We start from the raw sequence: 13179 nt of genomic DNA, 5'->3' as shown, positions 1-13179 counted from the left end.
CCCAGGCCCTGCCTGTCCCCCAAACTGACGCCCTGACCGTTTCAGACCACCCTTCACTCCTTTGCAGGGTGTGCAGAGGCATACGGGTTGGGAAGCTCTGGTGTCAGACTGGCGGTGTAGCCAGGGCACGGTGTGGAGGGGATGGGACACAGGAAAATGTGCTAAGTCTCACCCTGGCAGGACTCTGGGAGAGAGCGGACTGGAGGCCAGAGTGGGGGATTCTGCCACATGTGAAAACCGCATCCAGACCCACAGAGCTGGATGGAAAGAATAAAATAACAAAGTGGGCTGGGTAGACTAGGGTTTAATAAAAACTCTAAAAGCATCGCCAACTATAATTCTGCATATTTCTAGCCCCAGTTATATGCCCATTTTATGGGAGGACCCTGTGCCAGTGAGCTGAGAAGCAGCTTCATCCAACCCACAAACACCTACCCTGTGCCAAACACCCTCTTCAGAAACAAAGCAGGATGTACACACAGGGCCAGGAAGTATTCCCACAGGCTTCCCGCATCGCCTGCGGGTTTCTACAAGCCCTATCTTGGCCCAAGGGCCTGCTTTTCAGCAATGGCACCTTCCCTCTTTCCTTCACAATATCTGCTTTTCAGCAATGGCACCTTGCCTCTTTCCTTCACATTATCTGCTTGTCCAAGTCTGAGCTTGGCCAATTCACCTACAGCAGTAGTAGCTGAGGGGCAGCCCACGAATGAGCTCATCTTTGCAGTTTCCACAGATTCCAGGAGGGCTTTTGTCTGTTCTTTTGCAAATACATGAACATAAAGTGCATGAATGTCTGAAAAATATGTTTGGGTGCATCTGTGCCCCTCTGGGCAAGGCACGGATTTGGGACACTTTATACTAGAAGATGCTCTGATCTAAGAAATGATATGTTTCTGCATGGCTAAAAAATGCATTATCTGTGTGCACTGAAGAGCCCTTTTTAATCCTTAATTATTATAATTAAACACAAGTGTAAGTGCTCTGGAATTTCATACGAGGATGGGATCTGTGAACTAGCACTTCAATTTCCCCGAAGGGTTGGCTGAGGGCAGCAGGGATCAGGCCCACTGAGACTTGGGCATAACCACAGAGCACTCCTTTGAAAGAAATTATTTGAAATTAGTTTAGCAACAACTGGTTGGATATTGAAACTTTGTAAACCCTCTGGTTGCAGGCATTGGTGTTCTTCTGGTTCCATAGGTTTAGCTAGGTGACTCGTTGACCGAGTCATAGTCATCCTTGCAAAACCACTAAAGGGAATTCCCCAAATTTTCCTAACCTACTGGGCATCCTTTAAAGGCACAAAATAAAAGCTGTTGAAGTAGGTTCTTCGACTTCTTGTATAATCACTTCACTCATGCAATAAACCAAAGCTGGGGCTATTTGCATTGCTTATGGCACTATTCTGCTTCAAGTCCGTGTTTTTGCCGAACCTGCCATGCCGTGCTTGCACTGGACTCCTGCTTTAGGCTTAAGTCTGTGCTAGATGCTGTGGGAGTTTCAGAAAAATAGAGTCCCTACCATGGAGGAGCTTATAGTCTAAGAACAAAACAAACGTTGTCTGGAGCAGTATAGGAAAAGGATCAGAAGCACCAGATTCGTGTCAGGCAGATTGGGTTCAAATTCCTGTTCCCCCACTTTCAGGCTGTCTGAACCTGGGTGCCAGATGTTATCTCCTGATTTTCTATTTTCTCCACCACAAACTGAGGATAATAATAACTACCTTGAAGGGTAGTTATGAGAATTGAAGTAGTGCTCAAAATGCATTCAGAGCAGAGCCTGATTCCATAGTGGGGGCTCACTACATGGGAGCAAAGATGCTGACAATGAAGATGAAACAACAGTAAACAATAGAGTAATTAGAAGCAAAATAATAAAATATAGACTGATAGGAATTTAGAAAAGGGAGAGCCCGTTGGGGTTGAAGCAATCAAAAATGTTTTATGGCGGGCTTCCCTGGTGGCGCAGTGGTTGAGAGTCCGCCTGCCGATGCAGGGGACACGGGTTCGTGCCCCGGTCCGGGAAGATCCCACGTGCCGCGGAGCGGCTGGGCCCGTGAGCCATGGCCGCTGAGCCTGCGCATCTGGAGCCTGTGCTCCTCAGCCTGCGCTCCGCAGCGGGAGAGGCCACAGCAGTGAGAGGCCCGCATACCGCAAAAAAAAAAAAAATGTTTTATGGTAAAGATGGACCAAAGTTGAGCCTGAAAGAATATGTAGAATTCAGATGGGAGAGGTTAAAAGAGTTGACACTCCAACTGAGCAAAACAACTATAGCTAATAAAGGCTTTCAAAGTGGTCAGCATGACATGTTGTGGTATCCCAGTCAAGGCTTCCAATTTCAATATATGACTTTGTCGTGTGATTAAGGCAATCCAGATAGCTCCCAAGAATATGTGCCATTGGAGAGGCATCCAGACTTAATTTCCTAGTGGCCACTCCTAATTGTTTGATTCTATTATATTTCCAGGGGTAACACCCTCCGATATTGCAAGCAGTACACTTTAAAATCGAAGGATACAGATGGGATTAAGTTTGCTAATCTACTGACTTTAAACTAGGGAGATTCTCATGGATTATCTAGGTGGGCCCGACGTAATTCAAAAGTTCTTACGTATGAAAGACGGAAGCAGACGGGGAGGTCAGAGTGTTGTAATGTGAGAAAGACTCAACTCACCATGGCTGACTTTAAAGATGGAGGAAGGGACCCATGTGCCAAGTGATGGGAATGGATTCTAGAAGGATTTTAGAAGATAGAAAAGGCAAGAAAACTGATCCTCTCCTAGAGTCTCCAGAAAGAAGGCTGACAACATGGTGATTTTAGCCTAATGAGACCCTGCTGGACAGCTGGCCTCCAGAACTTTAAAATAATAAATTTGTGTTGTTTTAAGCCACCAAGTTTTGGTAATTTGTTACAGCAGTGATAGAAAATTAGTACATCAGGGAAAGCTTATTGATGCAGATAGTACAAATCTTCATTGCATGTTTAAATTTCAGCTACCATATTTAAATTTCTAAGAGCTCTTTCTCATACCAAGAAGTTTTTTGTTTCAAACCATCCTATTCTTGCTTTATCTGTATAATAAAAACCAGACAAAGGGAATACTATCTTCAATTTATTATAAAGAAAATAACTCTCAATCTAGAATTCTATATGCAGTTAAAATACCTTTCAGCATTCAGGGTGAAGCAAACATTTTTGGCAGATACTGGTGGTGTTTACCATTCACAGACCCTGTAAAGTTTAATGAGAATTACTAATAGATATACTTTTGAATGAAGGAAATTGAGCACAGAAGCAAATAATGAAGTGCAAATAATAATGGTAATTTTTTTAAATGGTCAACATGTGGAAAAATCAAAATAATCATTAATTGTTTAAAACCACAAAAATAGTCACAACTAACTTTGGAGGTATAGCTAGAAAGTGGTATGGAAATAGTGGACAACAATATCATGTAATTCAGAAGATTAAAGCTTTCTAAAATCTCTTACATTATTTGGGAGGAGGGTAGAAGTGTTGATTAATTTGAGCCTAAGTCAAGTATTCATATTAAAATGTGCAGGTAATACTTAAAGGAATAGAACATTACAATAGTGACAAATCTTCCAATAGTTTTCTGCATCCACCCCTGCTTCAAATGTGTGGTAGTTATTAGACATGCCACTAGGTCTTGTTATTTAATGTATAATAAAGAAATTCATATATTACTGTATTGTTTTTTAAAAATTCTTGATAACTAAATTTCTGTACAGTTGGCTTCCTTTGTAATCCTATGTAGATTATTTTATGCATTTAAGAACATCCTTCTGAGAAGAGGTCCATAGGCTTCCTCAGACTATATAGTGCAATTCATGGCACAAAAAGTTACAGAACACTTACATTAGAGCCTCTCATTAGCCTTTTTCATCCAAGCTGCTATCAGAAAAGTAGGGATTCTTTCTTTTTTGCCTTATAAAATTGTAAAGCTTCAATGGCTTAAATCCACATTCACAGAGACTGGCTACTAAAAGAAATAAGACAGGACTCCTCATATAAGCGATATCACACGATATTTTTTACATATATATATAACTGACTCACTTTGCTGTACTGCAGAAAGTAATACAGCATTGTAAATCAAGTATCCTCCAACTAAAAAAAATAAGAAAGGATTTCTCTGGTCAGATTGAGATATCTGCCATGAGTTGTTCACATTGTAGATTTTAAATCAAGATATGCTCATTATCTGAGCCCTAAGCATAATTAGGCTAATGCTTCTTTTTTTGTCAAATGGAGAAAATCATAACCATATTGTGTCAGAAAATTCAGAGCACACAGTCTTAAAACCTATTTTTTTTCTCATCTTATCCAAGATTATATTATCACATGGAGAACTTTAGGGTAATGATTGTAAATGATTTAAAATATGGGCTTTAGATTAAATAGATGAGGACTTGAATCCTGGACTCACTACTTACTAGTTCTGGATGGTTGGGAAGTTATTTTTCAATTCTATCAATGCTCAGTTTTCTCATCTTTAAAATAGTGATAATAAAAATTGCATCACAATTTTGTTGGGCAAATTAAAGGGGACTGTATATGTAAAGCACGCAGCACATTACTTGGCTTATAAATACTATTACGTGTATTCATGCAAATTTTGCATTCAAACTAAATAGATATGCAACAAGCTAGTCATGCGTATCTGGGAATAAGTGACCTAACACTAGGCGAATCACAACTAAATAACATTGAGACATTATCCTCCCATTTTTGTTTATTTCCTTCTATTCCTCTGATGGAGTTTAAGTCCTACTAGTGGATTGATATAGGAACATCTTAACTTCTGTTTCTGGTTGGTTTTATCATGTTGAATAATGGAGGTTATTTATCTAGTCAATAGAAATGAAGTTGTAAACGTGTTTCTACTTTACCACCCCGCTACCTCCATCACCTTGATAGAGTGCTGAAAGCTTCTTCTGAAATGATTTACTTGGTTTTAGGCAGTTTGATAGACACCAGAAACACATTCATTTTCATTTCAAGTTCAGAGGAAATTGTGTCTCTGCTTTGATCCTTTTTTGACTTCATAGATTTAGACAGCTGCTAGGTTAGCCTTTTATGGTGCAGATGAAGAAGCTAGGACCATGTCAAGCACAGCTTAATTAGCTTTACATATGTTGTCACAAACAATACATTCAATTCAGTAAGACATGAAACCTGGTTGTCTGCCCCCAAAACAACAAAAAAGCCTTCTTTATTTAAAAAAAAATTTTTTTAACATCTTTATTGGAGTATAATTGCTTTGCAATAGTGTGTTAGTTTCTACTTTATAACAAAGTGAACCAGCTATACATATACATATATCCCCATATCCCCTCCCTCTTTCATCTCCTTCCCACCCTCCCTATCCCACCCCTCTAGGTGGTCACAAAGCACCGAGCTGATCTCTCTGTGTTATGCGGCTGCTTCCCACTAGCTATCGATTTTACATTAGGTAGTGTATATATGTCCATGCCACTCTCTCACTTCGTCCCAGCTTACCCTTCCCCCTCCCCGTGTCCTCAAGTCCATTCTCTATGTCTGCGTAAAAAGCCTTCTTTAGATCTACCTTTCATGAAGTAGGCATTAAGGAATAATTTCAAGAGGAGTCTCCAAGTAGACAATGGCCATTAGTTTAATAGAAAATTGTACTATCTGCCAGTGATGGACATTAATAACCTTAAAGTTGGAATGATCCTGACAGAAGGTAGAACAACTCCTTTTTTTTTTTAATGAAGAACAGGATTTATTTGATCAAGAAAGAAGAAATCATGTGTTCCCCCTACTTCATACTTTTCCTCAAAGTTATTTTCCATTTGATATCAATTGTGATACTCTCTTAATTAAATTTCTACTCAAAGACAATTACCAGATGCTATCATTTTCTGATGAGCTCTCAGTAACAGGAGAACCAGACAATCGTGAGATTCTGGTCCTTTATTGGTTGGGGCTGTCAGTAGAAGGGAAGTGCAGTATTTACTATTTAAAGTATTTATGTTTGAAAACGTAGCTCATATTTCTTAATGAAAATTGACAATAAGCCCTGTAATAAATACCGACATAGATAAACGAGAGAGGTTGCAGAATTATTTTAAGAGATCAGTGCTTAAGACAAAAAGACAGGCCAATGGACACCTCAAGGCCCTTTTTCTTTTGAGCATCTGTGATTTAGTAAATAAATGCCAGAGAAAAAGGGTTGCAGCTTAATACATACAGCAGAGGCGTTAGCATCTTACTTAGGCTTCCTCCTGTCACCTGATACACTATGCAAAAGCCAGATAAATATTATCCTGTAGTTGTAGAAACAAGAATGAACAGCATGCTTGGGATATCACTTCATAGTCCTCCTGGGGATATTGTGTCACCATTGCACCGCCTCTCAATCATTTTTTCCTTTTGAATCATTTCAATTCAATTTATGAAAATCACACATGCGTGCAATCTGAAGCAGTATGCAGCTTTTCACTGTTAAAGCCTTTCCTTGGCAGGGGAGAGACAGCTGCTGATACTGGCTTTCCAGACAGCTATTCAGCAGCCTTCAACAGCAGGAGGAAATCAAGTTGAGGAACTAAGTGAGACCAATGACTTCAAGCGTAGAAATTGAAAGGAATTCAGCAGAGTGATAAGACGCTAACTCTGGGCAGCAATGGAAGTCCATGGGCTGCATTTGATTCTAAGCAGGACTGGTGATTCTGAAGAACACTGAAGAGCAATCTATTGCAGCTGACCTCAGTAAATCCTCTTTCATTTATTTAATTCCCCATGTCTCACAAAGCTGAAGTCTTACTCTATTGAAAACTGAGAAAATTCGTAATTCAAAGACTGGCCACAGAAAAGGAGATGCACTGCAGTTAGAGGCACCATTATGGTGAGTGGTAGTAGCAATCGATAGAAGGCAAATATAGAATGTCATGCTCTATGGCGAAATTAGTTCCCTAGTAGCTCATTTCTTGATGTTTTCTATGCACCTTCTGCACCATCGTGACCTTAGGCTAGTAAAGGGATCCTTGGCCTTATTCCTCACTGAGGAGCCCCGGCTATGGAGGCAACTGTCTTCCATCCCAGATTAAACTTGAATAAACTCTCAAAGCCTTAGTTTTCTCATCTGTAAAAGGAGGATTATAAGGTTATATCTATTTCATTAACTAATCCCCTGGAAGGTGCTTAAGACCGTACTGTGTCATTTATAAACATTCAATATATGTTTACTATTATTATAAGTGCTGCTTTGGTGGTGATTATGCCATGCAAAGAAGCAGTAAGAATCAATAATATTTTAGCAGCTATTATGTTTCAGACAGTGAGCTAAGAATTTTACATGCATTTTTGTTAGCTCCCTTCAGAACTCATGGCAAAATACAGCAAAACCTGTGTTGAGGGGCTGAGATCCGAGAAAGTTGATCTCCTGCAATTGGTTAGATGCAGTTAATAACCAATGAAATGCGGAAAACTTGCCCATTTTAGAATTACTTTAGAAGCCCATAAAAGGAAAGCTGTTAGAGATGCAACTCTTCCTACCAGGGACCAAGAATAGAATAGGACTACTCAAAAAGGCACAGTTTCATCTTAGAGTTTCAAAGAACAACAGCAACTTTTAAATGTAAAATATCAGATTAAGGCATTTTAAACGGAGAAAACCCAACTTTGAAAGTTGTAGGTTTGTCAACAGATCTTGGATTGCTGAAGAATTGCTAGACCAGATGATGAAACTCATTAATAATCAGTTTCTCAAACACCTGGGTGTTCATAAAGCACAAAAGAAAAAGTACATGCAGCTTAGCTGAATCTCATTCTTCCTCTGTTCAAGTCATCATAGCAGTATTTAAGCACACAATCAAGACTCAATCTAAGTAAGAGTTAAAAGTCTTTCAGATGCACGTTGGAAAGGTGCTGACCTTTTTTTTTTTAATGTTGTTTAAATATTATTATAAGAAAAAGGGGGAAAGAAATGAGAAAAATACTGCCTTGACAAGATTTTTCCATATAGCCCATAAGTTATAGGGTTTTATTAGGGGTAACAGATTCCATTTTTTAATGTAAATATCAGTGAGAGACATGTGTCAGTTTTTGCGCCTTATTGGTCATTACTTCTTTTAGAAAAGATTTTAATATAATTGTGAAAACAGATAGAACCAAGAAAATGGGAAAGTTGAAACCTTTAGGGAAGGTAAAATTGGGTTGGGTTCATCTGTGAGGAGTGAAAATGTTATATAGGGGCATTGAGAGTCTAGAAACTGTAAAAAGATAACTTTATAGGAGGTAGGGAAAAGTTTCATGAAAACAAACAAAGGAGTTAAAAGGAGCCAAATAGAAATGTATCAACTTGCAAATTCTATGGTACAATAATGCTAGTAACCAGGTAAGTTCCTTGCAAAACTACTTTTTGGGTAAGCAGATCCCTAATGATGTGAACTATCATGTGAGTAAGAAACAAATTCAAGTTGAAGCTAAATGTAAGCAGCTTCTGGGCATTCCTTCACCTGCCTGTCCCTTGCTCCAGGGAGCAGGGCTAATGCCACTGGTAGAGGGGGTTTAGGTGGCATAACTCAATGGTTTCTAGTCAGGGCTCCCGGAGGTAGACTGAGATTGGCATACACGAGAAATTGTGAGAAGCTGCTAGTTATGAGATATCACTGATTCTTTATTTTTAAAGTAAAGAACATAGATAATATATTAAGTTAACGTGATTGTACAAGATTCAAATAATACAAAAATATGCAGTATATATTCCTCACCTCCTACCTCAAACTTAATCCCTTTTCTGAACATACGTGCGAGTTCACAGCTTCATGTTTTCCTTTTTGATTCCTGGGATTTAGGTAAGGCTTTTCCCACCCAAAGAAAAATAAATTCTCTTATACTGTCTTCTAAAACTTTTATAATTTTATTTATTTGTAAAACTAGGTTTTAATCCATACGTGATATATTTTTACATATGGTGTGAGGGAGAACTTTCTTTTTGAACAATCGATAGCCAATTGTTCCAACATAAGTTCTAGAATGGTCTGTCTTTTCTCCAATGATGAGAAAGGCCACTTTGATCATTGAAGTAATAATCATAGTTGGGCCTGTTATTGGACTTTATTTTGTTCTCTTGGCCTACTTACCTATTTATGAGCCCTTACCTACGACTCATAGTTATTATAATTTGATCATATGTTTTCCCTCTGTAAGGCAAGTTCCCTTAGTTGCTACTTTTTAGGGGAAACACATATTCTTGTATACCTCTATCAGATGAAATCAAGAAGCACCTTCAAGTTTTATTTTCTAAAAACTTCCATGGAGTTTTTATTAATTTTTTAGATTACTCGTGGTAAATCTGATATTTTATGATTGTTTATTCTCATCAAGTAATGTGGATTCTCCCCAGTACCTTCAAGCCTAATTTTTATGCTCTTAAGTATTATAGATTTCATTGAGTAGGTGTGCTTATTTTTTTATTTTTTCTTACCAGACTGCAGTAGGTTTAATAGTGGCCCCAAAAGATATGTCCAAGTTGTAACCCCCGGAACATGCAAAGGTGACCTTCTTTGGAAAAAAGATCTTTGCACATGTAACTGTGGATCTTGAGATCACCTTGGATTTAGGGTGGGCCCTACATCCTCCTTATAAAAAGAGGAGAGAAGACCACGTGAAGACAGAGGCAGAGATTCAAGTCCTGCGAGCCACAAGCCAACGACACCAAGCGGCACCAGCAGCCACTAGAAGCAGGGAACGGATTCTCCCTCAGAGCCTCCACACTTCTGGCTTCCAGCACCGTGAACGTAAGTTTATGCTGCTGCAAGCCACCATTTGTGGCGATTTGTTACAGAGGCCCTAGGACACAAATGCACCAAGCAATAGGTGTTTTCCCACAAGCTTCCTTATACTGTCACGGTATCAGAAACTCAACAGGTTGGAGCTTCTGTCAGAGCTGAGAGAGCACCTCTCCTGGGGGGAGGGGAACAAATCCCCTAGAACCATCCCAGGGTGATGTAGGACACAAGCCACCCGGCATGCCTGTCCTCCTCTCCCAGCGCTGGAGCCAGAGGGCAGATGTCAGGAGTTTCTATAACCTGGGTGCCTCAGTTTCCATCACTGCAACTCAGCACAGAACCTGATCTTCTAGGGCTTACTCTGCCCTTATAAAAGCAACAGATAGCCAGAGGCCAAGCAGTGCTAGCTTCTGCCTTCTTGCCACAGAGCGGGCCAGCCATGCTTCTCCACCCTGCAGTCAACCATTAGTTCTGTGGATGTCCTGGAGCCAGCGCAGCACTTCTGACAAGCCAGTGCCTTTCCGAGCACTGATTTCTATGTGGTGATATTCCTCTTGGCACAAGCAATGAGGTCCGGGAGCCTGATTAACGACTTCATCTCTTCTATGGTCATGTAACAGGGCAGGTCAATTTTATTGAAGAGAATCAGAACCGATGCTTCTTCAAGTTGTTCTGCCAAAAGGAGACCCAGGAGCTGTGCAGAGGATGCAGAGAGCTGGGTGGGGTTAGAGGCATCCACCATGAACAGGAGAGAATGACAGTTTCCATAGTAACTGGACCAGATGGGGCCCATGCACCACCCCCCAGCTCCTGGATGGTGATTTTTCTCTGAGCCACCATGTCCAGTTAGGTTGGCAACCACCGTGGGCCGCGTCGGGGGAGGATCGCCCAGGTTGCCCTTCCCATCCTGGGAGCTCAGCTGTGTAAGGCAGTCAAGGTCTCCATAGTGAGGTGGATGGACCTAGAGTCTGTCACACAGAGTGAAGTAAGTCAGAAAGAGAAAAACAAATACCGTATGCTAACACATATATATGGAATCTAAAAAAAAAAAGTTCTGAAGAACCTAGTGGCAGGGCAGGAATAAAGACGCAGATGTAGAGAATGGACTTGAGGACACGGGGAGGGGGAAGGGTAAGCTGGGACGAAGTGAGAGAGTGGCATGGACATATATATACTACCAAACGTAAAACAGATAGCTAGTAGGAAGCAGCCGCATAGCACAGGGAGATCAGCTCGGTGCTTTGTGACCACCTAGAGAGGTGGAATAGGGAGGGTGGGAGGGAGGGAGACGCAAGAGGGAGGGGATATGGGGATATATGTATATGTATAACTGATTTACTTTGTTATAAAGCAGAAACTAACACACCATTGTAAAGCAATTATACTCCAATAAAGGTGCTGAAAAAAAAAAGGTCTTCGAGCGGGGCCAGGGAGTAAGCACTGGCGGACCCCGCCCCGGGTGCCCCCCGCCCTGCTCACCACCACCGCCCCCCCGGATCGCCGTACCCCCTACCCTGCACGGAAGGATCGTCTGCAAGCGTTTCACCAACAGCGTCTTCCCCAGGCCCATGACACCGAGCCTGCTTATTTTTTTATAATATCCTCTCCAAGGTATTTAGAAGTTCTGCTATGTTAATGGAAATATCTTTATTGAATTTCTTTCATTTTATACATGCATGATGGTTGGTTTTAAAATGTCACACCAATCAAAGAAAATGAATATTCTTAGAATTACATTGTTACTAATTCATTAGTTTACAATAATGCATATTGTAAAACAAGAAGAAAAACAGAAACAAAGATTAAACTTTACAGAGTGAAAAACAGCCCCTTGCCTCACCCACCCCCAGTCCAGAAACACTGTCATGTCCCTTTTCAATGTTTGGGCTCTTAGTTTTTCTGGTACTTTCCACCATAACTTTAAGTAATAGGCTTTTGGCCTTATTTCTTGGCTTACCAATGTTAGACACTACCACACATTACCTCCTGCTTTAAGGATGATATAATTCGGCCTCCTGTTTCATGTGGGTACCTGAGAGCTGGTTCATCTACTGGTGAATGCCCGCTGCTTATAACACTGACTCTGGTGGTGATCATGGCCGGCATAGCATGTCTTGCTGGGGTATTCTGAGGACCCTTCCTCTGGGTGTTGTGGCTTCATTTCTTCCTGGGGTCACTGGCTACCTAGAGTACCTACTCTCCTGTGTCCTCTGCTCATTCTCATTGTTTTAGCCCAGGGGAAAGTTCTACTGCTCCTACAAAGACTAACGCAAATGATGGTCCTTTCCATCACCCCTGGGAACCCTCCTGCTCTCTTTATTGACTGGATTTTTAATTTTGAGCATTCCCAAAGCCACTGGCCAATCAACCCTTGCAGTGTATTGGGCTATGATGTCCTCCAGTCTTGCGTCTCTGTCATTCGAATCCTGTTTGATTTCTCTATTTCAGAAACTTCTTAAGATTACCTAGCATGTTAGGAGGATTATTTTCTAACAGTTCAGTTAATGAGTTTTCCTTTTAAATATATAGATTTTTTTCTTCATTCCAAGGTATTTGAGGAGGGAAGAGAATAGATGCATCTACACCCAGACAGCCATCTTAATCCAATCTTAAATAATATTTTAATATTTTTTCCCTTTACAACATGACAGCAGGAGAACCTCCGGGAGTCTCCTAAATGGCTGGGATAAGGTATCAGGAGAACTCTGATGTGTATAACCAGGACTCAGCTAAACACCTCTGCTTCCATTTACAGTTGTACAGCTTTCAGTGCCCTTTATTCATTGACACTAATTGACATTAGTTTAGACTTACAACTGACCATTGCTGAAAGACAAAAAGCTCAAGAACTTTGATCTTGGAACATAAAAGTTAAGGACAGACTTAAAGGTAATACCAATTCCATACATTTGCATCAGTGATCTTTGCCTTATCTGTAAGTTAGAATAAACCTTTTGTAGAATATGAAGATGGCTTTACAACTTCCAAAACACTTTTTTTTTTTTTTGCGGTACGCGGGCCTCTCACTTGTGGTGGCCTCTCCCGTTGCGGAGCACAGGCTCAGCGGCCATGGCTCACGGGCCCAGCCGCTCCGCGGCATGTGGGCTCTTCCCAGACCGGGGCACGAACCCGCGTCCCCTGCATCGGCAGGCGGACTCTCAACCACTGCGCCACCAGGGAAGCCCCAAAAGACATTTTTAAAGCAAAATATATTATTGTTATATCCAATTTGGGAATAAAGACTAGCCATATCAAAATGGGCTATATGTAAAGAAATGCTCGCCATAGCACTTTAAAACCTTCTCTCTGATATGGTATTTTAAATACAAAACATAAATATAAACTTCCAAAATTAAAAAAAATTCTCAGTTGATTTCGTAACAGTTATGAAAGCAAATTTTGT

The 13179-nt window shown here is 40.7% G+C and overlaps 1 pseudogene; it reads right to left on the bottom strand.

Annotated features, from left to right (window-relative positions):
* Positions 1 to 10234: 10234 nt before the first annotated feature.
* LOC136120166 (ADP-ribosylation factor-like protein 16 pseudogene) lies at positions 10235 to 11346 on the bottom strand (annotated as a pseudogene).
* Positions 11347 to 13179: the final 1833 nt, after the last annotated feature.

This window comes from Phocoena phocoena, chromosome 3, assembly GCF_963924675.1.
Source record: "Phocoena phocoena chromosome 3, mPhoPho1.1, whole genome shotgun sequence".
Lineage (NCBI taxonomy): Eukaryota > Metazoa > Chordata > Mammalia > Artiodactyla > Phocoenidae > Phocoena > Phocoena phocoena.
This window is presented reverse-complemented; position numbering and strand designations above follow the sequence as displayed.